General features: G+C 39.2%; 2 pseudogenes across 1 annotated transcript; both read right to left on the bottom strand.

Annotated features, from left to right (window-relative positions):
• Positions 1–684, bottom strand: LOC109131292 (pectinesterase inhibitor 12 pseudogene; annotated as a pseudogene). The gene has a single exon (XR_015592365.1). The product of XR_015592365.1 is annotated as a pectinesterase inhibitor 12 pseudogene (transcript).
• Positions 685–14,583: 13,899 nt separating this feature from the next.
• LOC147919764 (uncharacterized) lies at positions 14,584–15,239 on the bottom strand (annotated as a pseudogene).
• Between the last annotated feature and the right edge of the window lie 915 nt (positions 15,240–16,154).

Below are 16,154 nucleotides of genomic sequence, written 5' to 3'. Positions count from 1 at the left end.
TAAAGCGAATATTTATTTCCATTAAGATAAAGTCTCTTTGCTCTCAACTTTACATGGTAATCATTAATCGATGTTTAATTGGTAAAGCACTTTGACAAATTCATATTAGTATATAATTTAAACCACAAGGAACCGAAATCTTCTGAAGCAAAGTATTGTTCTCGTCAGTAATGGGAGAATGCTGTGTTCTTTCCTTGATACCATCCTCGCAATCGCGTGGTACATCCAAAGCAATACCAAAATTTTCATTAGCGGTTTTATAATCTTGCGATCGAACGCTTGCTAAAGCAGTGTTTAACGAATCATTAGCATCGTCATAAAACTCAACGCAATCGCGTAGCTCTGCTTCAATACTTTCATATTTCTTGCCCTTGAGGATATGTTCAACGATTCCTTTAACTTTCATAGCGTTTGCTTCAGCGTTCTTCGTCGACGATAGGATCAAACCTTTGAGGGTGGTTGCGTTTTTGCTTTGTGGATCTTGTGTAAGAGAATCGACGCAGAAATTGTAATAAAAGTCCGGTATTTTCATGGCTGCTTTCTTGCAAGAATCTTGAATGAGAGTTTGAGCAAATGTGAAACAGTTCAAAAGAAGAGAGAACATAACCAATGAAACCAAGAACTTCATCTCTTTTTTTTTTTTTCTTTGGAGGAAGTAGAGAAAATAAGAATTGATTGATGAAGAGTATGTTCACTTTGTGTTGCAATTTATAGTAAAAGTGAACATAGATGTTTATGGTAAGACTCTTTTGACCAAAAAATAAAAAGATGTTTATGGGAAGACTCTTTGACTATGTACAATAGATGTGTTGAATCATTAATTCAATAGTTAGAGGGGGGGGGGGGGTATTCAACTTGATGTTTTAAAGATTTGGTAGGATTTTAATATTTTAGAGTTTTGAAAGATTCTAGTAAGTTTTTAGGATATTTGACTGTGTTTTATAGTTTTTCTATTTTAAGAAAAGAAAATGAAATGTGATTTTATGAGATTTGACTATTAAACTTTGGGTGATTTTAAAATATTTCATAACATAATACCAAAAGAAAATCAGATCAATAATTGGAGCTATATCCTCAGTTCATGTACACGATAGTGATGGTGATGTTTTTTTTTTGTCCAAATAATAATCTGATGGAACTCTCCATGAGCTCAAGGAAGATTAATTATACCCAGAAACTGATCTAAACCAATATAATTCATTATCCCTTTACTCTGACTCTGGTGTTGCTGCGGCAAACCCAGAAAACTCGACGGATCAGACAGAGACTGGTGGAGAAGGTGGTTGATGATTGGCGGGGGTTTTTAGCTTCAAGATCTTCAGTCTTTTTTTTTCCTCTGAAATCTTCCAAAATTCCACCTCTATAGGTATGATTTTGATTGTCATACTTTTCAACTAAAAAACAAAAGAAAGTCTCTTAAAATCATTCAAAGTAGCAAGTTTTAAAAAGGGTGAATTACTCAAATGTTACTCATTTTAGGTAATATTACCAGAATCTACAAAAAACTTTTTTATTACTAGAATGTTTCGGGTATTTTCAAAATACCCAGCGTGCCCCTGTTTTATGTTACCGGAAAAAATGTTATTACAAAAATGCCATTGCCACGTCAGACGCCACGTCAGAAATCGCTGACATGTACCATAACTCAGCCGTAACGCGATACAGAGTATGTTGCGGCTGAATTATAGGTATGTTGCGGCTGAGTTACTCAAAAAAACATTTGAGTAAGAGCGGACGGCTGACTTATGAAAATCTGGCTGAGTTACGCTTATAAGTCAGCCAAGAGTTATGGCTGACTTATTAAATTTGGCTGAGTTATGCGCATAACTCAGCTGTAGTAATGGCTGAGTTTTCACCTGATGGTTGAGTTGTCAAGATTTTGGCTGAGTTATCGCTACGACACGGTTGAGTTGTCAAAATTTTGACTGAGTTATCACAACGACACGGCTGAGTTGCCATTTTCCGACTGGCTGAGTTATGAAAAATGGCTGACTTATGAGATGTAGTTACGGCTGAGTTATGGTAAAAAACTATAACTCAGCCGTAATAGGCTGACTTATCGACAAGTCAGCCGTTTGACGGCTGACTTATTGGCAAAAGATTAATTACTAGAATGTTTTTCAGTTACGGCTGACTTATCAAACGATACGGCTGAGTTACATATTTTCAGTTCATGAAGCGGCTGAGTTTGGCAGCAATTTTTTTTGCTTTTTAATTACTGTAATGTTTTTCGTGTTGTGGCTGAGTTTTAGTTAGGCTGAGTTATGGTATTGTTTCATGGCTGATTTGTCACGTCGGATGCAGCATCCATGTCAGCATTCTATGTCATCATCTTTTTCTCTGGAAATACGAAACGTCGTTCGACTCTGGTTCTTCAACTGGTTAATAAGTGAACTATTTTACCTTCTTATTCACCTTGTTCTTCTACTTCTTCTTCACTTTCTTCTTCACACCTTGTTCTTCTACTTTTGTTCTTCTCCACCTTGTTCTTCATTATATTTCATGGATCCAGTGCTGGTACTAGTTGTGTCCGGTAATTGGATAAAGACACAGAGATATGTATTTAACTCCGACGAGAGAGGGTGTATAGTTGTGCAGATAGATGGAGGCACAACATGCGACAAGCTTGTTAAGCTTGTTCTTGAAGACTACGGATTGGACTCGTTTAGACATGAGCTAAAGCTGAGCTACATGTTCTCGAACAGGGCAATGAAACATATGGCGCATGATACTCCACCAGTTTTTGTCTCCAATGATCGACAGTTGCAATGTTTTTTGGGTCTATGGAAAACCGATCAGCTACGTCTCTGTGTAGAGTTTTCGGCGAAAGAGTCTACAGAAACTAGTGGAGCTAGAGGAAGTATGATTCGGCGAAGCAGAGACTCGAAAGCAGAATCTACCCCCGAAGTGTGCGGTGGGGGATTTGAAGGCACTTGTTTTGATTATGGTAAGATTGTTGACAAAGAAAACGAAGAAGAAGCTGTTGAAGTAGCATCTGACGAAGAAGAAGACGATGAATTTTCAACCCGATTTGATGTTTTCGACGACTCCGATGGTGAGTCATCTGATGAGGAGAAGTTTTCTGTCTTGGGCGAGCCTCAGAGTACAGTGGAAGACCCACCTACTCCGCCTCCTCAGAAGAAAGTTCATAGAGATGATAACTTTGCCGGATCGAAGATGAATCCGGAGGCTATTAGGTTGGAGGTGTCAACGCTAAAAATTGATGTAGGACAACGATACATTAGCAAAAAGCAGTTCAGGAATCACGTGAAACTTATTTCGGTTAGGGATGGATTTGATTTTAATGTACCAGTCTCAAATCCGAGACAAGTGGTTTTTAGGTGTTGGGTTAAAGGATGTATTTGGAGAGTTCGTGCATCTGTACAAGGGGATGACCCGGATTTTCATGTTCGTGTATACGATTCGGAACACACATGTTCTGTGACGGAACGTTCTACTAGATGCCGTCAATCAACAGCTGATGTACTGGCAGGTCTTTACAGGGACTATCTTGGTGATCTTGGTCCGGATGTTAAACCTAAAAGTGTCGGAGTCATTTTCAATAAGCAATTTAGTCTAAAGGTAATTACTATGTTTCGACTGACTTATTGATAATAATGGTTGAGTTATAGGTATGTATAGGCTGAGTTAATTATTGATAACAAAGGCTAAGTTATAGGTATGTATAGGCTGAATTATTTACATTTTACGGCTCATTTATTGATTATTTAAGGCTGACTTATTCGAATGTATCGGCTGAGTTATTTATATATTATGGCTGATTTATTAATTTGTTGGTGTCGACAGATGGGTTATTGGAAGGCATATCGAACGCTGCTGAATGCAAGGCAGATCCATCAGGGAACTCCTGAGGAAAGTTTTAGCGAGTTGCCTTCTTACATATTCAAGTTAAAAAGGGAAAATCCGGGTACAGTCACGCGTCTTCAAATAGGTGATGAAGATAGATTCAAATATGTTTTTATTGCTTTTGGTGCGAGTATTGCTGGGTTTGCTTTCATGCGCAAAGTTGTTGTTGTCGATGGAACGTTTCTCCATGGTAGTTACAAAGGGACACTTCTAACAGCCCTAGCTCAGGATGGAAACTTTCAAATTTTCCCATTAGCTTTCACTGTTGTTGACACTGAAAATGATGAGTCTTGGCGTTGGTTCTTTACACAACTCAAAGTTGCCATTCCAGACGAAAAGGATCTTGCGGTAATTTCCGACAGACATCAGTCAATAGGGAAAACGATTCGTCAAGTGTATCTGTTGGCTTCACGTGGAATTTGCACTTACCATTTGTATAAGAACATCTTGGTGAAGTTCAAAGGAAAACATTTGTTCCCTCTGGTGAAAAAAGCGGCAAAGTGTTTTAGGCTAACTGATTTTAATGAGGCTTTCAATGAGATTGAAGCACGTCATCCCGAACTACATGGATACCTCCAACGAGCTGGTGTCCGAATGTGGGCGCGTGTTCATTTCCCGGGTGAAAGGTACAATTTAATGACAACGAATATTGCAGAATCAATGAACCATGCACTGTCAAATGCTAGAAGTCTTCCCATAGTTCAACTTCTAGAATCGATACGGGATATGATGACCAGATGGTTTTCTGAACGGAGAGAGGATGCGAAATCGCAGCAAACAACACTCACTCGAGGTGTTGAGAAACTATTACAGGTAATTTTACATAAGTCAGTCGTCAATGTTGATAACTCAGCCGTAACAGTTACCATATCTCTGCCGTAATTGTTTCCTTATCTCAGCCATTACCATTATAGTTTCCATAACTCAGCCATTGTTGTTTCAATAACTCAGCCATAATTGTTTTCATAACTCAGCCTAAAGCGTTTTGTTTTTTGTTCTACTCCCTTATAGGACCGTGTCACCGGAGCAAGACTTATGGAGGTACAAACGATTGATGCTGTACGTGTTCAAGTGAAATATGGATCATCTTTGCATGTTGTAAATTTAGAAATAAAAAGTTGCACATGCCGTCGTTTCGACCACGAGAAAATACCATGCATCCATGCAATCGCAGCTGCAGAGCATATGGATGTGTCTCGTATATCCATGTGTGATACGAAATTTAGGACGATTTGGTTAACGGATGGGCTGGTTCAATCATGCCTCCAGATGAATCATTCCCTGCTCCTAAAATTGTGGATAATCAGAAGTGCTTGCCTCCGATTGTTGTGAACCAGCCAGGAAGACCAAAGAAGCGTAGGATTAAATCATCTTTGGAAGTTGCCACTGAAAATAAACGCCCTAGGAAGCAACACGCATGTTCGCGATGTAAGCAAGTTGGGCACAATGCAAAAACTTGTGCTCTATAGTTTATATTGTGTTATTACTCATCTGTCAAAGTATTATTACTTTATTTTGTGGTATTACTCATCTGTCAAGTAGTATAACTCTGCCATAACACACTATAACTCAGCCATAACACACTATAACTCAGCCATCACATGAATCGACGATATATTTCGTCATGTATCATGATAACTCAGTCGTAATAAACTATAACTCAGCCATATAATCAGTCGTATAAATCAGTCATTTGAATGTTTCTTTGATAACTCAGTCATGACATGAATCGCAGAACGGGAGCTGAGCCAGATATGTCAGTCTCCAATGGTTCCTCCACTGCGAGTTCGTTCACCGCAATTCGACAGAAATCTCGTACCCGTTGTAAGGCCTCTAGCCTTTCGATTGGCAATCCGGAGCCTCTGGACATCATGTCCTCTATAAAGGCACATGGGCCTTCAAGAAGATGGCGCTCGCGGAAGGCTTCACCCGACGACTCCAGGAAATTGACGTATCGGATTAACCTAGTCAAGCAAGCTCGATAGGCCCAGACATCCGTCATGAACGGGAAGGCGGTTTCTCTCAGGGGTTCGCGATCGCCTTTCTGGAGATCGGGTACATCCATCTGATCGACCAGTTCTTTGCACGCATTGTGCTCATCAAGTAGACTGACCATTCGCCAGTGTGCCAAGAAGTAACCTTCGACGATAAGGTCTTCCAGGACTAGAATGGTTCCCTCTAAACGGTAAAAACGATGGAGCTGGTCAAGTTTCAGCCGAAGCGCCTGAATATACGCGCCCATCCTCTTTCGCCGAGCTCGATACTCTCGGAGTTCTAGCTGAAGGGGAGACACACCGGGGTCGACAGTATTTGAGTTTGGAGCGACCTCACGAGATCGGGACGTCTCTCCTACCTCCTGTGGAATGGGATTTTCCGACTCCCGATTGCCGGATGCGGCGGCTATCCTTTCCCGGGCCTGTCTCAGCAATGCGGATCGAGTTATTGCTGGCATCCTTCTATTTCTTACGCTGGTGGAAGTTCGAATGATTTATTCCCCAAACCTTCATCCCTATTTATATAGAGTCATGGGATGTAACCGCCGCTGAGTCCACCAATCAGACTGCAGCGAAAATTCCGCTGTGTCCCGAGAATAACTATAAAAGACCGTGCAACACATTTAATGAAACGCGTCTTTCGTTTTCCCGTAAAGCTATAACTCAGCTGTTAAGCAATATTTAACTCAGCTGTTAAGCAAGTTAACCTAATAATTACAAAAACATTTCTTTTGATAACTCAGCCATATAGATCAGTCGTTTGTTTTCATATTGTCTTTTTCGATAACTCAGTCATAACTCACTATAACTCAACCATGACATGAATCGACTATATCTTTCGTTTTCCCGTAAAGCTATAACTCAGCCGTTAAGCAATATTTTGGCAAGTTAACCTAATAATAGACGCGACCTTTCTTTTGATAACTCAGCCATATAGATTGTTCATTTTGATATTTCATCCGTTATTCACTATAACTCAGCCGTCACATGAATCGACGTGACCTTTCGTGTTCCCGTAAAACTATAACTCAGCCAATACATGAGAGTAGATACTAAAATGTGGAAGCATGAAAGGTGGATACATAGAATTAGCCGAAGAAAAAAAGGGACGTTTAATACATGAAAAAGATGGGAAACTATACGACTAAATGGAAAACAATTATTTTAAAATAAACAGAAATTAGAGTCACGAATTGATAAGGTAAAACTAAAAATCACTGCTGGAAACCCTAAAGGATCTCCGAGACTTTGAGGGACAACCACAGAAGGTAACAGTTTTCGCACATGATTTCATAGTCTCCATAGCGGAGAGAATGGAAACCATAATTCAAACAACACATCACAGCACAAACGGGTTTAGGGAGTGACGGGTCAGGATAGCGATGGGAGGCTGAGTATGAGTTTTTCCGGGCCGTCTTATAACGAGATAAATCATCCAGAAAATAATTACCGGTTACAATGGCATCCAAAGACTTCAGAGGATAATGATTTGCATCAAACAGCTGGAGGTAATGGACGGCCATATCCTCATTCCCTTGACAAATACTTAGTACCCCACATGCTAAGGTGGCATAACCATCGGCCGGTACAATACGACTGAGAATATCAATCCCACGCTGGATATCTCTATCCTCAGCCACAACCCTTAGCCCTTCGAAGTAAATGGCAATGGGGTTGCCGGCCTCAAAGCATTTGACGAAGAAAAGCCTGTGCCGCCCTTCATTTTGGAGGCTACCATCAGGGGCATTGGATGTGTTGATTTCTGATGGATCAGTACAAAGCCAATATATAGCAGCTGTCTTTAGAACTTCATCACTGTATACTGCATTTTTCCCCCTATAACCAGCCCTTAAAATAGAACCAAATGCGGTCCATCCACCATATTCTGCAGATTTTCTGCAACAAGGGAAACGATTTTGATGAAAACGTCGTCGGGGAGATCCGGCATCTTGGGTGCTAGCGCGGACATAGTGTTGAAAAAAATAATTTTATTCTAGTTTGTAGTTGAGAGGTAATAGACTAAAAACGGAAATATTATAACTCAGACACTTGGTTCTATTTGTAGTTGAGAGGTAATAAATAGACTAATGATTTTAGGGTTAAGCATATTTTGGCGGGAAACCATAAGTTATTCATGTAACACAGCCATAACATGAATCGACGTGACCTTTCGCTTTCCCGTAAAACTATAACTCAGCCGTAAAGCAATATTTTGGCGGGAAACTAAACAATAAAATTATTGCAAGTTAACCTAATTTATTGGTAAGCAATATTTTGGCGGGAAACCATAAGTTATTCCTGTAATAGACGCATCGACGAGACCTTTTCAGATTATTCCTACTGATAATTCAGCCATTACTAACTAGAACTCAGTCAATACATGAATCGATGAGAATTATGGCTGAGTTATCATTAGAAACGAAGGTCATTTCTTCAAATTGTTTATAATGATAACTCAGTCATCATTCTCTATAACTCAGCCGTCACATGACCTGTAACTCAGCCATATAGATTGTTCCTATAACTCAGTCATAACTCACTATAACTCGACCATTAAGCAATATTTTTGCAAGTTAACCTAATAATAGAATCGACCTTTCTTTTGATAACTCAGCCATATATATTGTTCATTTTGATAACTCATCCGTTATTTACTATAACTCAGCCGTCACATGAATCGACGTGACCTTTCGTGTTCCCGTAAAACTATAACTCAGCCAATACATGAGAGTAGATACTAAAATGTGGAAGCATGAAAGGTGGATACATAGAATTAGCCGAAGAAAAAAGGGACGTTTAATACATGAAAAAGATGGGAAACTATACGAATAAATGGAAAACAATTATTTTAAAATAAACAGAAATTAGAGTCACAAATTGATAAGGTAAAACTGGAAATCACTGCTAGAAACCCTAAAGGATCTTAGAGACTTTGAGGGACAACCACCAAAGGTAACAGTTTTTGCACTTGATTTCAAAGTCTCCGAAGCAGAGAGAACGGGAACACATCACAGCACAAGTGGGTGAAGGGAGTGGCGGGCTGTCAGGATAGCGATGGGAGGCTGAGTATGACTTTTTCCGGGCCGTATCAAAACGAGATAAATCATCCAGAAAATAATTACCGCTTACAATGGCATCCGAAGACATCAGAGGATAATGATTTGCATCAAACAGCTGGAGATAATGGATGGCCATATCCTCATTCCCTTGACAAATACTTAGTACCCCACATGCTAAGGTGGCATGACCATCGGCCGGTACAATACGACTGAGAATATCAATCCCACGCTGGATATCTCTATCCTCAGCCACAACCCTTAGCCCTTCGAAGTAAATGGCAATGGGGTTGCCGGCGTCAAAGCATTTGACGAAGAAAGGCCTGTGCCGCCTTTCATTTTGGAGGCCACCATCAGGGGCATTGGATGTGTTGATTTCTGATGAGGGATCAGTACAAAGGTAATAGATAGCAGTTGTCTTTAGAACTTCATTACTATATACTGCATTTTTCCCCCTACGACCAGCCCTTAAAATAGAACCAAGTGCGGTCCATCCACCATATTCTGCAGCATTTTCTGCAACAAGGGAAACGATTTTGATGAAAACGTCGTCGGGGAGATCCGGCATCTTGGGTGCTAGCGCGGACATAGTGTTGAAAAAAATAATTTTATTCTAGTTTGTAGTTGAGAGGTAATAGACTAAAAACGTGAATATTATAACTCAGGCACTTGGTTCTATTTGTAGTTGAGAGGTAATAAATAGACTAATGATTTTAGGGTTAAGCATATTTTGGCGGGAAACCATAAGTTATTCATGTAATAGACTAATAATCCTAGTGATAACTCAGCCGTCAAGTCATATATATATTTCAGCCATCACTTACTATAACTCAGCCATTACATGAATATACGAGACCTTTCGTTTTCCCGTAAAACTATAACTCAGCCGTTAAGCAAAATTTTGGCGGGAAACCGTAAGTTAACCTAATAATAGACGCGACCTTTCTTTTGATATCTATAACTCAGCCATCACATGAATCCATAAAACTATAACTCAGCCGTTAACTAATATTTTAGCGGGAAACCATAAGTTAACCTAATAATCGACGTGACCTTTCGTTTTTCTATTGTTTTTCCTTTATATTCTCTTAATTCATTGTATCGTATTTTGGTGGGAAACCATAAGCTATTCATGTAATAGACTAATAATCCTAGTGATAACTCAGCCGTCAAGTTATATATATATATATATATATATATTTCAGCCATCACTTACTATAACTCAGCCATCACATGAATATACAAGACCTTTCGTTTTCCCGTAAAAAACTATAACTCAGCCGTTAAGCGATATTTTGGCGGGAAACCGTAAGTTAACCTAATAATAGACGCGACCTGTCTTTTGATAACTATAACTCAGCCATAACATGAATCCGTAAAACTATAACTCAGCTGTAAAGCAATATTTTGGCGGGAAACCATAAGTTAACCTAATAGTCCATTGTATCGTTTCGGTTTCTTACTCATTGTATCGTTTCCTTCTTCTCCGCTAACAATATATTGCACCTACAAATCTCCTCTACAACCAATATCAATATATCCTTCGATCATTGCATATGTAAGTCTCCTCTCCATCCCCTCTCAATCTATTGCATATTTTCCGATCATTGCACCTATCAGTTGGTGACGGTTGTTTTTATTTTGATAGCCGAGCTATGGACGGAGAGGGTTCCAGTAGATGTCAAAAACGCAAGGCAGACGAAGCATTATCGCCAGCAAGAGTCCTAGAAGCTTACGAGTGGGAAGAGGAATCACTATTGGGTGTGTTCGAAGCCTTTTCTTAGACAAGGGCCGCGGTCGAGGCGGAGTCAAAGCGTCGCTACGCAGAAATTCTGCGTATGATGGATGAGCATATGAAGAAGAAGGAAGAGAAGACCGTCCTCGTGCATCAAGTGGAACTAATCGACGCTCAACTAAACCAACTGAATCAAATCTTGGCTGGAGAACTTGTCGACTTAGCGACAGAGCACAAGAAGTTAGAGGAGATGAGAGAGATTGCGGAGGCCGATGCCGACCTGTGTGTGGTTCCTCCTCCTGTTGATTGGGATTAACTAAAAGCTCATGGTTCCTCCTCCTCTTAATCGGTTTTTAGAAGTTAATTCCATTGTAATGTCGTCTCTTCTTCTTTATGAACCCTGAACTTGTTTGATTTTTATTTCTTTTTGTAATGTTTCATATTAATATAACTCAGCCGGTATTATGATAAATCAGCCACTAAAGATTTATAAATCAGCCGTCACATGAATCGTTGAGAGTTTTCGTTTTCCCATAAATATTGTAACTCAGCCGCAAAGTCATATATATCAGCCATTTATTTTCATAAAGTTTCTTGAGGTAACTCAGCCATACTCACTCTAACTCAGCCGTAACATGAATCGGTGCGACATTTCGAATTCCCGTAAATATGATATCTCAGCCGTCAAATCATATATATCATTCATTTACTTTCAAATTTTTTCTTGTGATAACTCAGCCATAAGTCACTATAACTCAGCCGTTACGTGACCTTTCGTTTTCCAATAATGGTTATAACTCAGCCGTAAAGCGATATTTTGGCGGGAAACCATAAGTTAACCTAATAATATTAATATTTAATTGTCGAGTGATGTTCTTCTTCTTAAAAACGAAAATCCCCAAATGTCGAATGCTTAAACCCTAAAAAATCAAATTCTCGTAAATCATGAGCAATGTATCTGGAGATTCGAGTTGTGCATCAAATGTCCGAGAGAGAGGACGAGGTACATTTGTTGGCGTACATAAGAGATGTTGGTGTGGAGAAGCAATCGTGGCCAAAAATTCAAAATCGGAGTCAAATCCATTGTCGACGATACGTCCGTTGTGGGTATGCAGCTGCGAAGAAGGTAGAGTCTGTTCTTGGTTATGTTGAATCTGTTCTTGTTGGTTTATATTGAATCTGTTCTTGTTCCAATTGTTGTCTCCATCACCTTGATAGCTTATGAATGATGAACACGTCTTCAAGTGGGTTGATGAGGCACTGTTGGATGAGGTAGAGTCTTTCTCTGTTCAAACTGAAAAACTACAAATGGAGCTTGGGAAGGAACTATTTGAGAGGGTTGAAGATGCAAAATCAGAATTGAAAGCAAGGATGAAGGTTATGATAGTTGTGATAGTTTTTGGTTATATAATCATGTTTAGTCTATTTAAGATAGCAGGATGAGATAGTGTATGATGGGATTATGTTTCCATAATGTTGTTGTTAATGGTTATGAATTCCAAGCAAACTAATGTTGTTGTTAGTGGTGTTTTATCAATCTCTTTTACTAACTCAGCCATATATTTACTATAACTCATCCATAACTCACTATAACTCAGCCGTCACATGACTTTTCGTTTTCCCGTAAATATTATAACTCAGCCGTCAAGTCATTTATATCACTCATTTACTTTCAAGTTGTTTCTTGTGATACCTCAGCCATAACTTACTATAACTCAGCCGTCACATGACCTTTCGTTTTCCCGTAAATATTATAACTCAGCCGTCAAGTTATATATATCATTCATTTACAAGAGTATATCTGGTTTTTAGAAAGTTTTAAAAGGTTTTACAAATTGTTTATAATGATATATATCAATTTTATTTGCTTTTCTAAAAGCTTTACAAGTTGTTTCTAATATTAAAACAGTAGACTCTGAATAAAATATTTTTAAAATAGAGTTTACAAGAGCAGTGACTGAAATATTTTAAACACTCCCCCTTCATAAGGAGTGTTCACCGGTCCGATTAGGGTGGCCTCCCAACGGAAAATGTCGTCATCAACAGTTACTAAAAAAAAGTCAAACACTCAGGATGGGAGCGGACCGTATAGATCGGACTCCAATGGTTCTTCCACCACCAGCTTGCTCAGTTCAGATCGCCAGATCTGACAATCCCGCCTTAAGGATTCAAGCCTTTCCATCGGCACTTCGGAGCCCTTGGACACCATCTCCTCCAAGAAGGCACATGGACCTTCTACGTCATGGCTTTCGCGGAAGAAATATTCCGTTGACTCCAAGTGGTTGATGTACCGCCTCAGCCTCTCCAGGCAAGCTCGGTAGGCCAAGACTTCCGTGTTGTGGAGGAAGTCAGAATTTCCCAAAGGTTCATAATCACCTTCGGGTAAGTTGGGCACCACCATACGGGAGACCTGTTCTACGCAAGAGGCATGCTCAGCAAGTAGACAAGTCATGCGCCACTTCGCCAGAAAAAAACCTTCGGCGATGAGCTCATCCAGGACTCGGATAGTCCCTTCCAATCGGCAGAGACGAAAGACTTCCTCGAATTTAAGACGAAATGCTTTAATATAAGCGCCAAGTCTCTTGCGGCAAGCTCGGTACATCCGGAGTTCCCTTTGCAAAGGATTAAAGTAACGGGATCGAGACGGAGACTCTTGAGGGGGGGCATTATCCGACGCATTCGGACCGAAACCGCTAGTTCCAGCGGCTGTCAGTTCTCGGGCCCGTTTCAACCATGCAGATCGGGTAGTCACTGGCATCTTTGCTAGTTTCGTTCTAGTTTTGAATGCTCTTAACATTTCCAACCCTTTCCCTATTTATACTAAAACTTGGAACGCAACGCCCATTGATTCCACTGCCGGGAAACCATAAGTTAACCAAATAATAGGCGGGAAACCATAAGTTAACCAAATAATAGAACGTGTAAAAATCACTATAAGTCTATAAAAATCCTACATTACGGATTTATAATTGGTACGATATCTCAGCCATTACGGATTTATAAATCAATATAACTCAGCCGTTATATGAGTCGACGAGACCTCTCGTTTTCCCGTAAATATTATAACTCAGCCGTAAAGTCATATATATCAGATTGTTTCTAGTGATAACTCAGCCATAACTCAGCTGTCAAGTGAAAATATCAGCCATTACTCTTTTGATAACTCAGCCATAACTCACTATAACTCAGTCGTAACTTGACCTTTCGTTTTCCCGTAAATAATATAACTCTTTTGATAACTCAGCCGTTATAATATATCATTCATTTACCCGTCAAGTCATATATATCACTCATTTACTTTAAAATTGTTTCTTGTGATAACTCAGCCGTTACTCAGACGTCACATGACCATTCGTTCTACCGTAAATATTATAACTCAGTCGTCAAGTCATATATATCACTTTACTCAGCCATAATGTTACTATCTCAACCATAACTCAGCTGTCACATGAATCGACGAGACCTTTCGTTTTCTCGTAAATATAATAAATCAGCCGTCACATGACCTTTCGTTTTCCCGAAAATACAATAACTCAGCCATAAAATCATATTTTGGCGGGAAAAAATAGTTATATGATTTGGCGGTATTACGGTATCAAGGCAACTAACACCAGTTAGACAACACCATTTTAGCTGTATTACGATATCTCAGCCATTGCGGATTTATAAATCACTATAACTCAGCCGTTATATTAATCGACGAGACCTTTCGTTTTCCCTTAAATACCATAGCTCAGCCATACATTAGTATAACTCAGTCATTTGCTTTCAGATTGTTTGTTGTGATAACTCAGCCATTACGTTACTGAAATATTTAATTAAAAAAGGAGTTTACAACAGCAGAGACTGAAATATTTAATTAAAAAGAACAAATATAAGATAAATTATTCAAGAGTTCTTAAAAATAGATTTGAACTATTTAATTTCATATTCAATTTCCACTCCCAGCATATTGATTAGTCATCTCTCTAGCCATGGCGTCAAACCTTCTCCTATCAGATTTGTAGAGGTTAGCAAGGTATTCAATGGTCTGTTCCTCATCATTGACCTCTGGTTCAATTAACTTCTCCACTAATTCCTTGAAACCCTTAACAATGGACATGGGAGTCCACCAGTCGCGCCTCAAACGTTTTAGGTGAATGCCTCCCCTATCTGCTACATTTGGGTGGCAAATTCTTGTAATGAAAACAACCTGCATAATCAAAAAGTTTTATTTAAAAAACTATTGAGTTGATGCAAAAAAGGAGTACTAATAATCATGCTTGCTAAAATAAAAAGGAGTATAATCAAAAATAGATACCTTGGGGGGACTACTTGGGTAATCAGGTGGAAAAGTAAGCCTAAGTTTAAACACTCCCCCTTCATAAGGAGTATTCACTGGTCCGATTAAAGTAGCCTCCCAACGGAAAATGTCGTCATCAACAGTTACTAAAAAAAAGGCAAACACTCAATCTCTTTTATCCTTGACAGTAAAACAAATCTACTCTGAAGATGTATGTGTTTACCTGCTGTGATGTTTGGCAAATGATCCCTGTTCAGACATCTCAGATCAGTCCTTATAAGGCTTGAAGGAGAACGACGGGCCATTTCTGACGGATTGAAGGAAGAATGTAAATAGATTTTTCGAATCTGAGAGATGATTTAGGAGTTTTCGTGAGACAAATGTTTGATGAGTAAGTCCGATAGCAAAAAGTATTTATAATACGCGAAACATCGCTTTGGTTTACAAAAAGTACCCCTTCGGCTTCATAAGCGACGCTTCGCGTATTACCCCTTCAATCAATTACGGTTTTACAAGTCTCTGATAGCGCTGTTTTGAACTATAACTCAGCCTTAACGTTACTATCTCAACCATAACTCACTATAACTCAGCCGTCACATGACCTTTTGTTTTCCCGTTACTATTATAACTCAGACGTCAAGTTATATATATTACTCATTTACTTTCAAATTGTTTCTTGTGATAACTCAGCCATGACATGACCTTTTTTCCCGTAAATATTATAACTCAGCCGTCAAGTCATATATATCACTCATTTACTTTCATATTGTTTCTTGTGATAACTCAGCCATTAATGAGAGGAGAGGAGATACTAAATTGTGGAAAATAGGGACCTTTAATACATGAAAAAAGATACTCGCTTTTAATACAAGAAATGAAAAATAATTATTTTAAAATAAACACACTTTAGAGTCGCGAGTTGATAAGGTAAAACTGGAATTCACTGCTGGAAACCCTAAAGGATCTCAGAGACTTTGACGGACAACCACCAAAGGTAACAGTTTTTGCACATGATTTCAAAGATGTCTCCACAGTGGAGAGGAAGGAGACCGTTGAGATGATGGAGACCGTCTTCTAAATAACACATCACAGCACAAACGGGTGAAGGGAGTAGCGGGTTGTCAGGATAGTGAAGGGAGACTGTGTATGAGTTTTTTCGGGCCATCTTATAACGAGATAACTCAAACATAAAATAATTACCGGTTAACATGGCATCCGAA

The sequence above is a fragment of the Camelina sativa genome, chromosome 20, assembly GCF_030686135.1.
Source record: "Camelina sativa cultivar CO46 ecotype springtype chromosome 20, ASM3068613v1".
In the NCBI taxonomy this organism is placed as follows: domain Eukaryota; kingdom Viridiplantae; phylum Streptophyta; class Magnoliopsida; order Brassicales; family Brassicaceae; genus Camelina; species Camelina sativa.
Note: the sequence above shows the minus strand (reverse complement) of the source record. Positions and strands in the feature narration are given on the sequence as shown.